We start from the raw sequence: 11,937 nt of genomic DNA, 5'->3' as shown, positions 1-11,937 counted from the left end.
GAGTCCAGAGAGCGCACTGGCACCACTGGCGATGCAGTGCAGTGAGTCCAGAGAGTGCACTGGCACCACTGGGGATGCAGTGCAGTGAGTCCAGAGAGTGCACTGGCACCACAGGGATGCAGTGCAGTGAGTCCAGAGAGTGCACTGGCACCACTGGGGATGCAGTGCCGTGAGTCCAGAGAGTGCACTGGCACCACCTGTGATGCAGTACAGTGAGTCCAGAGAGTGCACTGGCACCACCTGTGATGCACTGCAGTGAGTCCAGTGAGTGCACTGGCACCACTGGGAATGCAGTGCAGTGAGTCCAGAGAGTGCAATGGCACCACTGGGGATGGAAGTCAGTGAGTCCAGAGAGTGCACTGGCACCACTGGGGATGCAGTGCAGTGAGTCCAGAGAGTGCACTGGCACCTTGGGGATGCAGTGCAGTGACTCCAGAGAGTGCACTGGCACCACTGGGGATGCACTGCAGTGAGTCCAGAGAGTGCACTGGCACCTTGGGGATGCAGTGCAGTGAGTCCAGAGAGTGCACTGGCACCACTGGGGATGCAGTGCAGTGAGTCCACAGAGAGCACTGGCTCCACAGGGAATGCACTTCAGTGAGTCCAGAGAGTGCACTGGCACCACTGGGGATGCAGTGCACTGAGTCCAGAGAGTGCACTGGCACCATTGGGATGCACTGCAGTGAGTCCAGAGAGTGAGATGGCACCACTGGGGATGCAGTGCAGTGAGTGCAGAGAGTGCACTGGCACCACTGGGGATGCAGTGCACTGAGTCCAGAGAGGGCACTGTCAGCAATGGGGATGCAGTGCAGTGAGTCCAGAGAGTGCACTGGCACTTTTGGGGATGCACTGCAGTGAGTCCAGAGAGTGAACTGGCACCACTGGGGATGCAGTGCACTGAGTCCAGAGACGGCACTGTCAGCAATGGGGATGCAGTGCACTGAGTCCAGAGAGTGCACTGGCACCACATGGGATGCACTGCAGTGATTCCAGAGAGTGCACTGGCACCACTGGGGATGCAGTGCAGTGTGTCCAGAGAGTGCACTGGCACCAGTGGGGATGCACTGCAGTGAGTCCAGAGAGTGCACTGGCACCACTGGAGATGCACTGCAGTGAGTACAAAGAGGGCACTGGCACCTCAGGGGCTGCACTGCAGTGAGTCCAGACAGTGCAGAGGCACCAGTGGGGATGCAGTGCAGTGAGTCCAGAGAGTGCACTGGCACCTTGGGTATGCAGTGCAGTGACTCGAAAGAGTGCAGTGGCACCACTGCGGATGCACTGCAGTGAGTCCGGAGAGTGCCCTGGCACCACTGGGGATGCAGTGCAATTAGTCCAGAGAGTGCTCTGGCACCACTGGGGATGCACTGCAGTGATTCCAGAGAGTGCACTGGCACCACTGGGGATGCAGTGCAGTGAGTCCAGAGAGTGCACTGGCACCACTGGGGATGCACTGCAGTGACTCGAAAGAGTGCACTGGCACCACTGGGGATGCAGTGCAGTGAGTCCAGAGAGTGCCCTGGCACCAATGGTGATGCAGTGCAGTGAGTCCAGAGAGTGCAGTGACACCACTGGGTATGCAGTGCAGTGAGTCCAGAGAGTGCACTGGCACCACTGGGGATGCAATGCAGTGAGTCCAGAGAGTGCACTGGCACCACTGGGGATGAAGTGCAGTGAGTCCAGAGAGTGCACTGGCACCACTTGGGATGCAGTGCAGTGAGTCCAGAGAGTGCACTGGCACCACTTGGGATGCAGTTCAGTGAGTGCAGAGAGTGCACTGGCAGCACTGGGGATGCAGTGCAGTTGAGTCCAGAGAGTGCACTGGCACCTTGGGGATGCAGTGCAGTGAGTCCAGAGAGTGCCCTGGCACCACTGGGGATGCAGTGCAGTGAGTCCAGAGAGTGCACTGGCACCAGTGGGGGTGCACTGCAGTGATTCCAGAGAGTGCACTGGCACCACTGGGGATGCAGTGCAGTGAGTCCAGAGAGTGCACTGGCACCACTGGGGATGCACTGCAGTGACTCGAAAGAGTGCACTGGCACCACTGGGGATGGAGTTCAGTGAGTGCAGAGAGTGCACTGGCAGCACTGGGGATGCAGTGCAGTTGAGTCCAGAGAGTGCACTGGCACCTTGGGGATGCAGTGCGGTGAGTCCAGAGAGTGCACTGGCACCAGTGGGGATGCAGTGCAGTGAGTCCAGAGAGTGCACTGGCACCAGTGGGGGTGCACTGCAGTGAGCCCAGAGATTACACTGGCACCACTGGGGATGCACTGCAGTGAGTCCAGAGACTTCACAGGCACTACTGGGGATGCACTGTCGTGAGTCCAGAGAGTGCACTGGCACCACTGGGGATGCACTGCAGTGAGTCCAGAGAGTGCACTGGCACCACTGGGGATGCACTGCAGTGATTCCGGAGAGTGCTCTGGCACCACTGGGGATGCAGTGCAGTGAGTCCAGAGAGTGCACTGGCACCACTTGGGACGCACTGCAGTGAGTCCAGAGTGTGCACTGGCACCACTGGTGATGCACTGCAGTGAGTCCAGAGAGTGCACTGGCACCACTGGGGATGCAGTGCACTGAGTCCAGAGAGTGCACTGGCACCACTGGTGATGCAGTGCAGTGAGTCCAGAGAGGGCACTGGCACCACTGGCGATGCAGTGCAGTGAGTCCAGAGAGTGCACTGGCAGCACTGGGGATGCAATGCAGTGAGTCCAGAGAGTGCTCTGGCACCACTGGGGATGCAGTTCAGTGAGTCCAGAGAGTGCACTGGCACCACTGGGGATACACTGCAGTGACTCCAGAGAGTGCACTGGCACCACTGGGGATGCAGTGCAGTGATTCCAGAGAGTGCACTGGCACCACTGGGGATGCAATGCAGTGAGTGCAGAGAGTGCACTGGCACCATTGGGATGCACTGCAGTGAGTCCAGAGAGTGCACTGGCACCACTGGGGATGCAGTTCAGTTAGTCCAGAGAGTGCACTGGCACCATTGGGATGCACTGCAGTGAGTCCAGAGAGTGAGATGGCACCACTGGGGATGCAGTGCAGTGAGTGCAGAGAGTGCACTGGCACCACTGGGGATGCTGTGCACTGAGTCCAGAGAGGGCACTGTCAGCAATGGGGATGCAGTGCAGTGAGTCCAGAGAGTGAACTGGCACCACTGGGGATGCAGTGCACTGAGTCCAGAGACGGCACTGTCAGCAATGGGGATGCAGTGCAGTGAGTCCAGAGAGTGCACTGGCACTACTGGGGATCTCACTGCAGTGAGAATGTATCTGAATCCCTGGTGGTGCCAGTGCACTCTGTGGACTCACTGCACTGCTCCAACCGCGGCATCCGCTCCAGCCGCCTCAGCCGCTCCAGCCGCGGTAGCCCCTCCAGCCGCGGCAGACGCTCTAGACGCTCCAGCCGCCGCAGCCGCTCCAGCCGCGGCAGCCGCTCCAGCCGCGGCAGCCGCGAAAGCCGCTACCGAGTGGAGCGGCTGCCGCGGCTGGAGCGGCTACCGCGGTTGGTGCGGCTCCGCGGCTGGAGCGGCTGACGCGTATGCCGCGGCTGGAGCGGTTGCCGAGGCTCGAACAGTACAGTGAAGCCAGAGAGTGCACTGTCACCTTTGGGGATGCACTGCATTGTCTGCAGAGAGTGCCCTGGCACCACTGGGGATGCACTGCAGTGAGTCCAGAGAGTGCACTGGCACCACTGGGGATGCAGTGCAGTGAGTTCAGAGAGTGCACTGGCACCACTGGGGATGCAGTGCAGTGAGTCCAGAGACTACACTGGCACCACTGGGGATGCAGTGCAGTGACACCAGAGACTGCACTGGCACCACAGGTGATGCAGTGCCGTGAGTCCAGAGAGTATACTGGCATCACTGGGGATGCACTGCAGTGTCTCCAGAGAGCGCACTGGCACCACTGGGGATGCAGTGCAGTGAGTCCAGAGAGTGCACTGGCACCAATGTGGATGCATTGCAGTGAGTCCAGAGAGTGCACTGGCACCACTGGGGGTGTACTGCAGTGGGTCCAGAGAGTGCACTGGCACCACTGGAGATGCACTGCACTGAGTGCAGAGATTGCACTTGCTCCACTGGGGATGCAATGTACTGAGTCCAGAGACTGCACAGGCACCACTGGGGTTGCAGTGCAGTGAGTCCAGAGAGTACACTGGCACCACTGGTGTTGCACTGCAGTGAGTCCTGATTGTGCACTGGCACCACTTGGGATGCAGTGCAGTGAGTCCAGAGAGCGCACTGGCACCACTGGCGATGCAGTGCAGTGAGTCCAGAGAGTGCACTGGCACCACTGGGGATGCAGTGCAGTGAGTCCAGAGAGTGCACTGGCACTACTGGGGATCTCACTGCAGTGAGAATGTATCTGAATCCCTGGTGGTGCCAGTGCACTCTGTGGACTCACTGCACTGCTCCAACCGCGGCATCCGCTCCAGCCGCCTCAGCCGCTCCAGCCGCGGTAGCCCCTCCAGCCGCGGCAGACGCTCTAGACGCTCCAGCCGCCGCAGCCGCTCCAGCCGCGGCAGCCGCTCCAGCCGCGGCAGCCGCGAAAGCCGCTACCGAGTGGAGCGGCTGCCGCGGCTGGAGCGGCTACCGCGGTTGGTGCGGCTGCCGCGGCTGGAGAGGCTGGAGCGGCTGCCGCGTATGCCGCGGATGGAGCGGTTGCCGAGGCTGGAGGGGCTAACGCGGCTGGAGCGGCTGCCGCGGCTCGAACAGTACAGTGAAGCCAGAGAGTGCACTGTCACCTTTGGGGATGCACTGCATTGTCTGCAGAGAGTGCCCTGGCACCACTGGGGATGCACTGCAGTGAGTCCAGAGAGTGCACTGGCACCACTGGGGATGCAGTGCAGTGAGTCCAGAGAGTGCACTGGCACCACTGGGGATGCAGTTCAGTGAGTCCAGAGACTACACTGGCACCACTGGGGATGCAGTGCAGTGACACCAGAGACTGCACTGGCACCACAGGTGATGCAGTGCCGTGAGTCCAGAGAGTACACTGGCATCACTGGGGATGCACTGCAGTGTCTCCAGAGAGCGCACTGGCACCACTGGGGATGCAGTGCAGTGAGTCCAGAAAGTGCACTGGCACCTTGGGGATGCACTGCAGTGAGTCCAGAAAGTGCACTAGCACCTTGGGGATGCAGTGCAGTGACTCGAAATAGTGCACTGGCATCACTGCTGATGCACTGCAGTGAGTCCGGAGAGTGCCCTAGCACCACTGGGTATGCACTGCAGTGAGCCCAGAGAGTGCACTGGCACCACTGGGGATACACTGCAGTGACTGCAGATTGTGCACTGGCACCACTGGGGATGCAGTGCAGTGAGTCCAGAGAGTGCACTGGCACCTTGGGGATGCACTGCAGTGAGTCCAGAAAGTGCACTAGCACCTTGGGGATGCAGTGCAGTGACTCGAAATAGTGCACTGGCATCACTGCTGATGCACTGCAGTGAGTCCGGAGAGTGCCCTAGCACCACTGGGTATGCACTGCAGTGAGCCCAGAGAGTGCACTGGCACCACTGGGGATGCACTGCAGTGAGTCCAGAGAGTGCATTGGCACCACATGTGATGCACTGCAGTGATTCCAGAGAGTGCACTGGCACCACTGGGGATGCAGTGCAGTGTGTCCAGAGAGTGCACTGGCACCAGTGGGGATGCACTGCAGTGAGTCCAGAGAGTGCACTGGCACCACTGGAGATGCACTGCAGTGAGTCCAGGGAGTGCACTGTCACCACTGGGGATGCAGCGCAGTGACTACAGAGAGTGCACTGGCACCACTGGGGATGCAATGCAGTGAGTCCAGAGAGTGCACTGGCACACTGGGGATGCTCCGCAGTGAGTCCAGAGAGTGCACTGGCAACACTGGGGATGCAGTGCAGTGAGTCCAGAGAGTGCACTGGCACCTTGGGGATGCACTGCAGTGAGTCCAGAAAGTGCACTAGCACCTTGGGGATGCAGTGCAGTGACTCGAAATAGTGCACTGGCATCACTGCTGATGCACTGCAGTGAGTCCGGAGAGTGCCCTAGCACCACTGGGTATGCACTGCAGTGAGCCCAGAGAGTGCACTGGCACCACTGGGGATGCAATGCAGTTAGTCCAGAGAGTGCACTGGCTCCAGTGGGGATGCACTGCAGTGAGTCCAGAGAGTGCAATGGCACCACTGGGGATGCACTGCAGTGATTCCAGAGAGTGCACTGGCACCACTGGGGATGCAGTGCAGTGTGTCCAGAGAGTGCACTGGCACCAGTGGGGATGCACTGCAGTGAGTCCAGAGAGTGCACTGGCACCACTGGAGATGCACTGCAGTGAGTACAAAGAGGGCACTGGCACCTCAGGGGCTGCACTGAAGTGAGTCCAGACAGTGCAGAGGCACCAGTGGGGATGCAGTGCAGTGAGTCCAGAGAGTGCACTGGCACCTTGGGTATGCAGTGCAGTGACTCGAAAGAGTGCAGTGGCACCACTGCGGATGCACTGCAGTGAGTACAGAGAGTGCCCTGGCACCACTGGGGATGCAGTGCAATTAGTCCAGAGAGTGCTCTGGCTCCACTGGGGCTTTAGTGCAGTGAGTCCAGAGAGTGCACTGGCACCACTGGGGATGCACTGCAGTGAGTCCAGAGAGTGCACTGGCAACACTGGGGATGCACTACAGTGACTCCAGAGACTGCACTGGCACCACTGGGGATGCAGTGCAGTGACTCGAAAGAGTGCAGTGGCACCACTGCGGATGCACTGCAGTGAGTCCGGAGAGTGCCCTGGCACCAGTGGGGATGCAATGCAGTTAGTCCAGAGAGTGCACTGGCACCACTGGTGATGCGATGCAGTTAGTCCAGAGAGTGCACTGGCTCCACTGGGGATGCAGTGCAGTGAGTCCAGAGAGTGCACTGGCACCACTGGGGATGCAGTTCAGTGAGTCCAGAGAGTGCACTGGCAACACTAGGGATGCACTGCAGTGAGTCCAGAGTGCACTGGCACCACTGGGGATGCACTGCAGTGAGTCCAGAGAGTGCACTGGCACCACTGGGGATGAAGTGCAGTGAGTCCAGAGAGTGCACTGGCACCACTGGTGATGCAGTGCAGTGTGTCCAGAGAGTGCACTGGCACCACTGGGGATGCACTGCAGTGAGTCCAGAGAGTGCAATGGCACCACAGGGGATGCACTGCAGTGATTCCAGAGAGTGCACTGGCACCACTGGGGATGCAATGCAGTTAGTCCAGAGAGTGCACTGGCTCCACTGGGGATGCAGTGCAGTGAGTCCAGAGAGTGCACTGGCACCACTGGGGATGCAGTGCAGTGAGTCCAGAGAGTGCACTGGCACCACTGGATGTGCACTGCAGTGAGTACAAAGAGGGCACTGGCACCTCAGGGGCTGCACTGCAGTGAGTCCAGACAGTGCAGTGGCACCAGTGGGGATGCAGTGCAGTGAGTCCAGAGAGTGCACTGGCACCTTGGGGATGCACTGCAGTGAGTCCAGAAAGTGCACTGGCACCTTGGGGATGCAGTGCAGTGACTCGAAAGAGTGCAGTGGCACCACTGCGGATGCACTGCAGTGAGTCCGGAGAGTGCCCTGGCACCACTGGGGATGCAGTGCAATTAGTCCAGAGAGTGCTCTGGCACCACTGGGCCTTTAGTGCAGTGAGTCCAGAGAGTGCACTGGCACCACTGGGGATGCACTGCAGTGAGTCCAGAGAGTGCACTGGCACCACTGGGGATGCACTGCAGTGAGTCCAGAGAGTGCACTGGCACCTCAGGGGCTGCACTGCAGTGAGTCCAGAGAGTGCACTGGCACCACTGGGGATGCAGTGCAGTGAGTCCAGAGAGTGCACTGGCACCACAGGGGATTCACTGCAGTGAGTCCAGAGAGTGCACTGGCACCACTGGGGATGCAGTGCAGTGAGTCCAGAGAGTGCACTGGCACCACAGGGGATTCACTGCAGTGAGTCCAGAGAGTGCACTGGCACCACTGGGGATGCAGTGCAGTGAGTCCAGAGAGTGCACTGGCAACACTGGGGATGCACTACAGTGACTCCAGAGACTGCACTGGCACCACTGGGGATGCAGTGTCGTGATTCCAGAGAGTACACTGGCACCACTGGGGATGCACTGCAGTGAGTCCAGAGAGTGCACTGGCACCAGAGGAGATGCACTGCAGTGTCTCCAGAGAGCGCACTGGCACCACTGGTAATGCAGTGCAGTGAGTCCAGAGAGTGCACTGGCACCACTGGGGATGCACTGCAGTGAGTCCAGAGAGTGCACTGGCACCACTGGGAATGCAGTGCAGTGAGTCCAGAGAGTGCAATGGCACCACTGGAGATGCAGTGCAGTGAGTCCAGAGAGTGCACTGGCACCACTGGGGATGCACTTCAGTGAGTCCAGAGAGTGCACTGGCACCACTAGGGATGCACTGCAGTGAGTCCAGAGAGTGCACTGGCACCACTGGGGATGCACTGCAGTGAGTCCAGAGAGTGCACTGGCTCCTCAGGGGCTGCAGTGCAGTGAGTCCAGAGAGTGCACTGGCACCACTGGGGATGCAGTGCAGTGAGTCCAGAGAGTGCACTGGCACCACTGGGGATGCACTGCAGTGAGTACAGAGAGTGCCCTGGCAACACTGGGGATGCACTACAGTGACTCCAGAGACTGCACTGGCACCACTGGGGATGCAGTGCCGTGAGTCCAGAGAGTACACTGGCACCACTGGGGATGCACTGCAGTGAGTCCAGAGAGTGCACTGGCACCAGAGGAGATGCACTGCAGTGTCTCCAGAGAGCGCACTGGCACCACTGGTAATGCAGTGCAGTGAGTCCAGAGAGTGCACTGGCACCACTGGTGATGCAGTGCAGTGTGTCCAGAGAGTGCACTGGCACCACTGGCGATGCACTGCAGTGAGTCCAGAGAGTGCACTGGCAGCACTGGGGATGCAGTGCAGTGACTCCAGAGAGTGCAGAGGCACCACTGTTGATGCAGTGCTGCGACTCCAGAGAGTGCACTGGCACCACTGGGGATGCAGTGCAGTGAGTCCAGAGAGTGCACTGGCACCACTGGGGATGCACTGCAGTGAGTCCAGAGAGTGCACTGGCACCACTGGGGATGCACTGCAGTGAGTCCAGAGAGTGCACTGGCACCACTGGGGATGCACTGCAGTGACTCAAAAGAGTGCACTGGCACCACTGGGGATGCACTGCAGTGAGTCCGGAGAGTGCACTGGCACCAATGGTGATGCAGTGCAGTGAGTCCAGAGAGTGCAGTGGCACCACTGGGGATGCAGTGCAGTGAGTCCAGAGAGTGCTCTGGCACCACTGGGGATGCAGTGCAATGAGTCCAGAGAGTGCACTGGCACCACTGGGGATGCACTGCAGTGATTCCAGAGAGTGCACTGGCACCACTGGGGATGCAGTGCAGTGAGTCCAGAGAGTGCACTGGCACAACTGGGGATGCACTGCAGTGACTCGAAAGAGTGCACTGGCACCACTGGGGATGCAGTGCAATGAGTCCAGAGAGTGCAGTGACACCACTGGGGATGCAGTGCAGTGAGTCCAGAGAGTGCACTGGCACCACTGGGGATGCAATGCAGTGAGTCCAGAGAGTGCACTGGCACCACTGGGGATGAAGTGCAGTGAGTCCAGAGAGTGCACTGGCACCACTTGGGATGCAGTGCAGTGAGTCCAGAGAGTGCACTGGCACCACTTGGGATGCAGTTCAGTGAGTGCAGAGAGTGCACTGGCAGCACTGGGGATGCAGTGCAGTTGAGTCCAGAGAGTGCACTGGCACCTTGGGGATGCAGTGCAGTGAGTCCAGAGAGTGCCCTGGCACCACTGGGGATGCAGTGCAGTGAGTCCAGAGAGTGCACTGGCACCAGTGGGGGTGCACTGCAGTGATTCCAGAGAGTGCACTGGCACCACTGGGGATGCAGTGCAGTGAGTCCAGAGAGTGCACTGGCACCACTGGGGATGCACTGCAGTGACTCGAAAGAGTGCACTGGCACCACTGGGGATGCACTGCAGTGATTCCGGAGAGTGCACTGGCACCACTGGGGATTAAGTGCAGTGAGTCCAGAGAGTGCACTGGCACCACTTGGGATGCACTGCAGTGAGTCCAGAGAGTGCACTGGCACCACTGGGGATGCAGTGCAGTGAGTGCAGAGAGTGCACTGGCAGCACTGGGGATGCAGTGCAGTTGAGTCCAGAGAGTGCACTGGCACCACTGGGGATGCAGTGCGGTGAGTCCAGAGAGTGCACTGGCACCAGTGGGGATGCAGTGCAGTGAGTCCAGAGAGTGCACTGGCACCAGTGGGGGTGCACTGCAGTGAGCCCAGAGATTACACTGGCACCACTGGGGATGCACTGCAGTGAGTGCAGAGAGTGCACTGGCACCACTGGGGATGCACTGTCGTGAGTCCAGAGAGTGCACTGGCACCACTGGGGATGCACTGCAGTGAGTCCAGAGAGTGCACTGGCACCACTGGGGATGCACTGCAGTGATTCCGGAGAGTGCTCTGGCACCACTGGGGATGCAGTGCAGTGAGTCCAGAGAGTGCACTGGCACCACTTGGGACGCACTGCAGTGAGTCCAGAGAGTGCACTGGCACCACTGGGGATGCACTGCAGTGAGTCCAGAGAGTGCACTGGCACCACTGGGGATGCAGTGCACTGAGTCCAGAGAGTGCACTGGCACCACTGGTGATGCAGTGCAGTGAGTCCAGAGAGGGCACTGGCACCACTGGCGATGCAGTGCAGTGAGTCCAGAGAGTGCACTGGCAGCACTGGGGATGCAATGCAGTGAGTCCAGAGAGTGCTCTGGCACCACTGGGGATGCAGTTCAGTGAGTCCAGAGAGTGCACTGGCACCACTGGGGATACACTGCAGTGAGTCCAGAGAGTGCACTGGCACCACTGGGGATGCAGTGCAGTGACTCCAGAGAGTGCACTGGCACCACTGGGGATGCACTGCAGTGAGTCCAGAGAGTGCTCTGGCACCACTGGGGATGCAGTGCAGTGACTCCAGAGAGTGCACTGGCACCAGTGGGGATGCACTGCAGTGAGTCCAGACAGTGCACTGGCACCACTGGGGATGCAGTGCAGTGAGTCCAGAGAGTGCACTGGCACCACTGGGGATGCACTGCAGTGAGTCCAGAGAGTGCAGTGGCACCACTGGGGATGCAGTGCAGTGAGTCCAGAGAGTGCACTGGCACCAGTGGGGATGGAGTGCACTGAGTCCAGAGAGTGCACTGGCACCACTGGGGATGCAGTTCAGTGAGTCCAGAGAGTGCACTGGCTCCACTGGGGATGAAGTGTAGTGAGTCCAGAGACTGCACAGGCACCACTGGGGATGCAGTGCAGTGAGTCCAGAGAGTGCACTGGCACCACTGGGGATGCAGTGCAGTGACTGCAGAGAGTGCACTGGCACCACTGGGGATGCAATGCAGTGAGTCCAGAGACTGCACTGGCACTAATGGGGAGGCAGTGCAGTGACTCGAAAGAGTGCACTGGCACCACTGGGGATGCACTGCAGTGAGTCCAGATAGTGCACTGACACCACTGGGGATGCAGTGCAGTGATTCCGGAGAGTGCACTGGCACCACTGTTCATGCAGTGCAGTGAGTCCAAAGAGTGCACTGGCACCACTGGGTATGCAGTGCATGAGTGTAGAGAGTCCACTGGCACCACTGGGGATGCAGTGCAGTGAGTCCAGAGAGTGGACTGGCACCAGTGGGGATGGAGTGCACTGAGTCCAGAGAGTGCACTGGCACCACTGGGGATGCAGTGCAGTGAGTCCAGAGAGTGCACTGGCTCCACTGGGGATGAACTGTAGTGAGTCCAGAGACTGCACAGGCACCAGTGGGGATGCAGTGCAGTGACTCCAGAGAGTGCACTGGCACCACTGGGGATGCAGTGCAGTGACTGCAGAGAGTGCACTGGCACCACTGGGGATGCAATGCAGTGA

The sequence above is a fragment of the Anser brachyrhynchus genome (genome assembly GCF_964034855.1).
Source record: "Anser brachyrhynchus genome assembly, contig: SCAFFOLD_64, whole genome shotgun sequence".
Classification (NCBI taxonomy): domain Eukaryota; kingdom Metazoa; phylum Chordata; class Aves; order Anseriformes; family Anatidae; genus Anser; species Anser brachyrhynchus.
The sequence above is the reverse complement of the archived record's forward strand: the minus strand, read 5'-3'. Positions refer to the sequence as shown.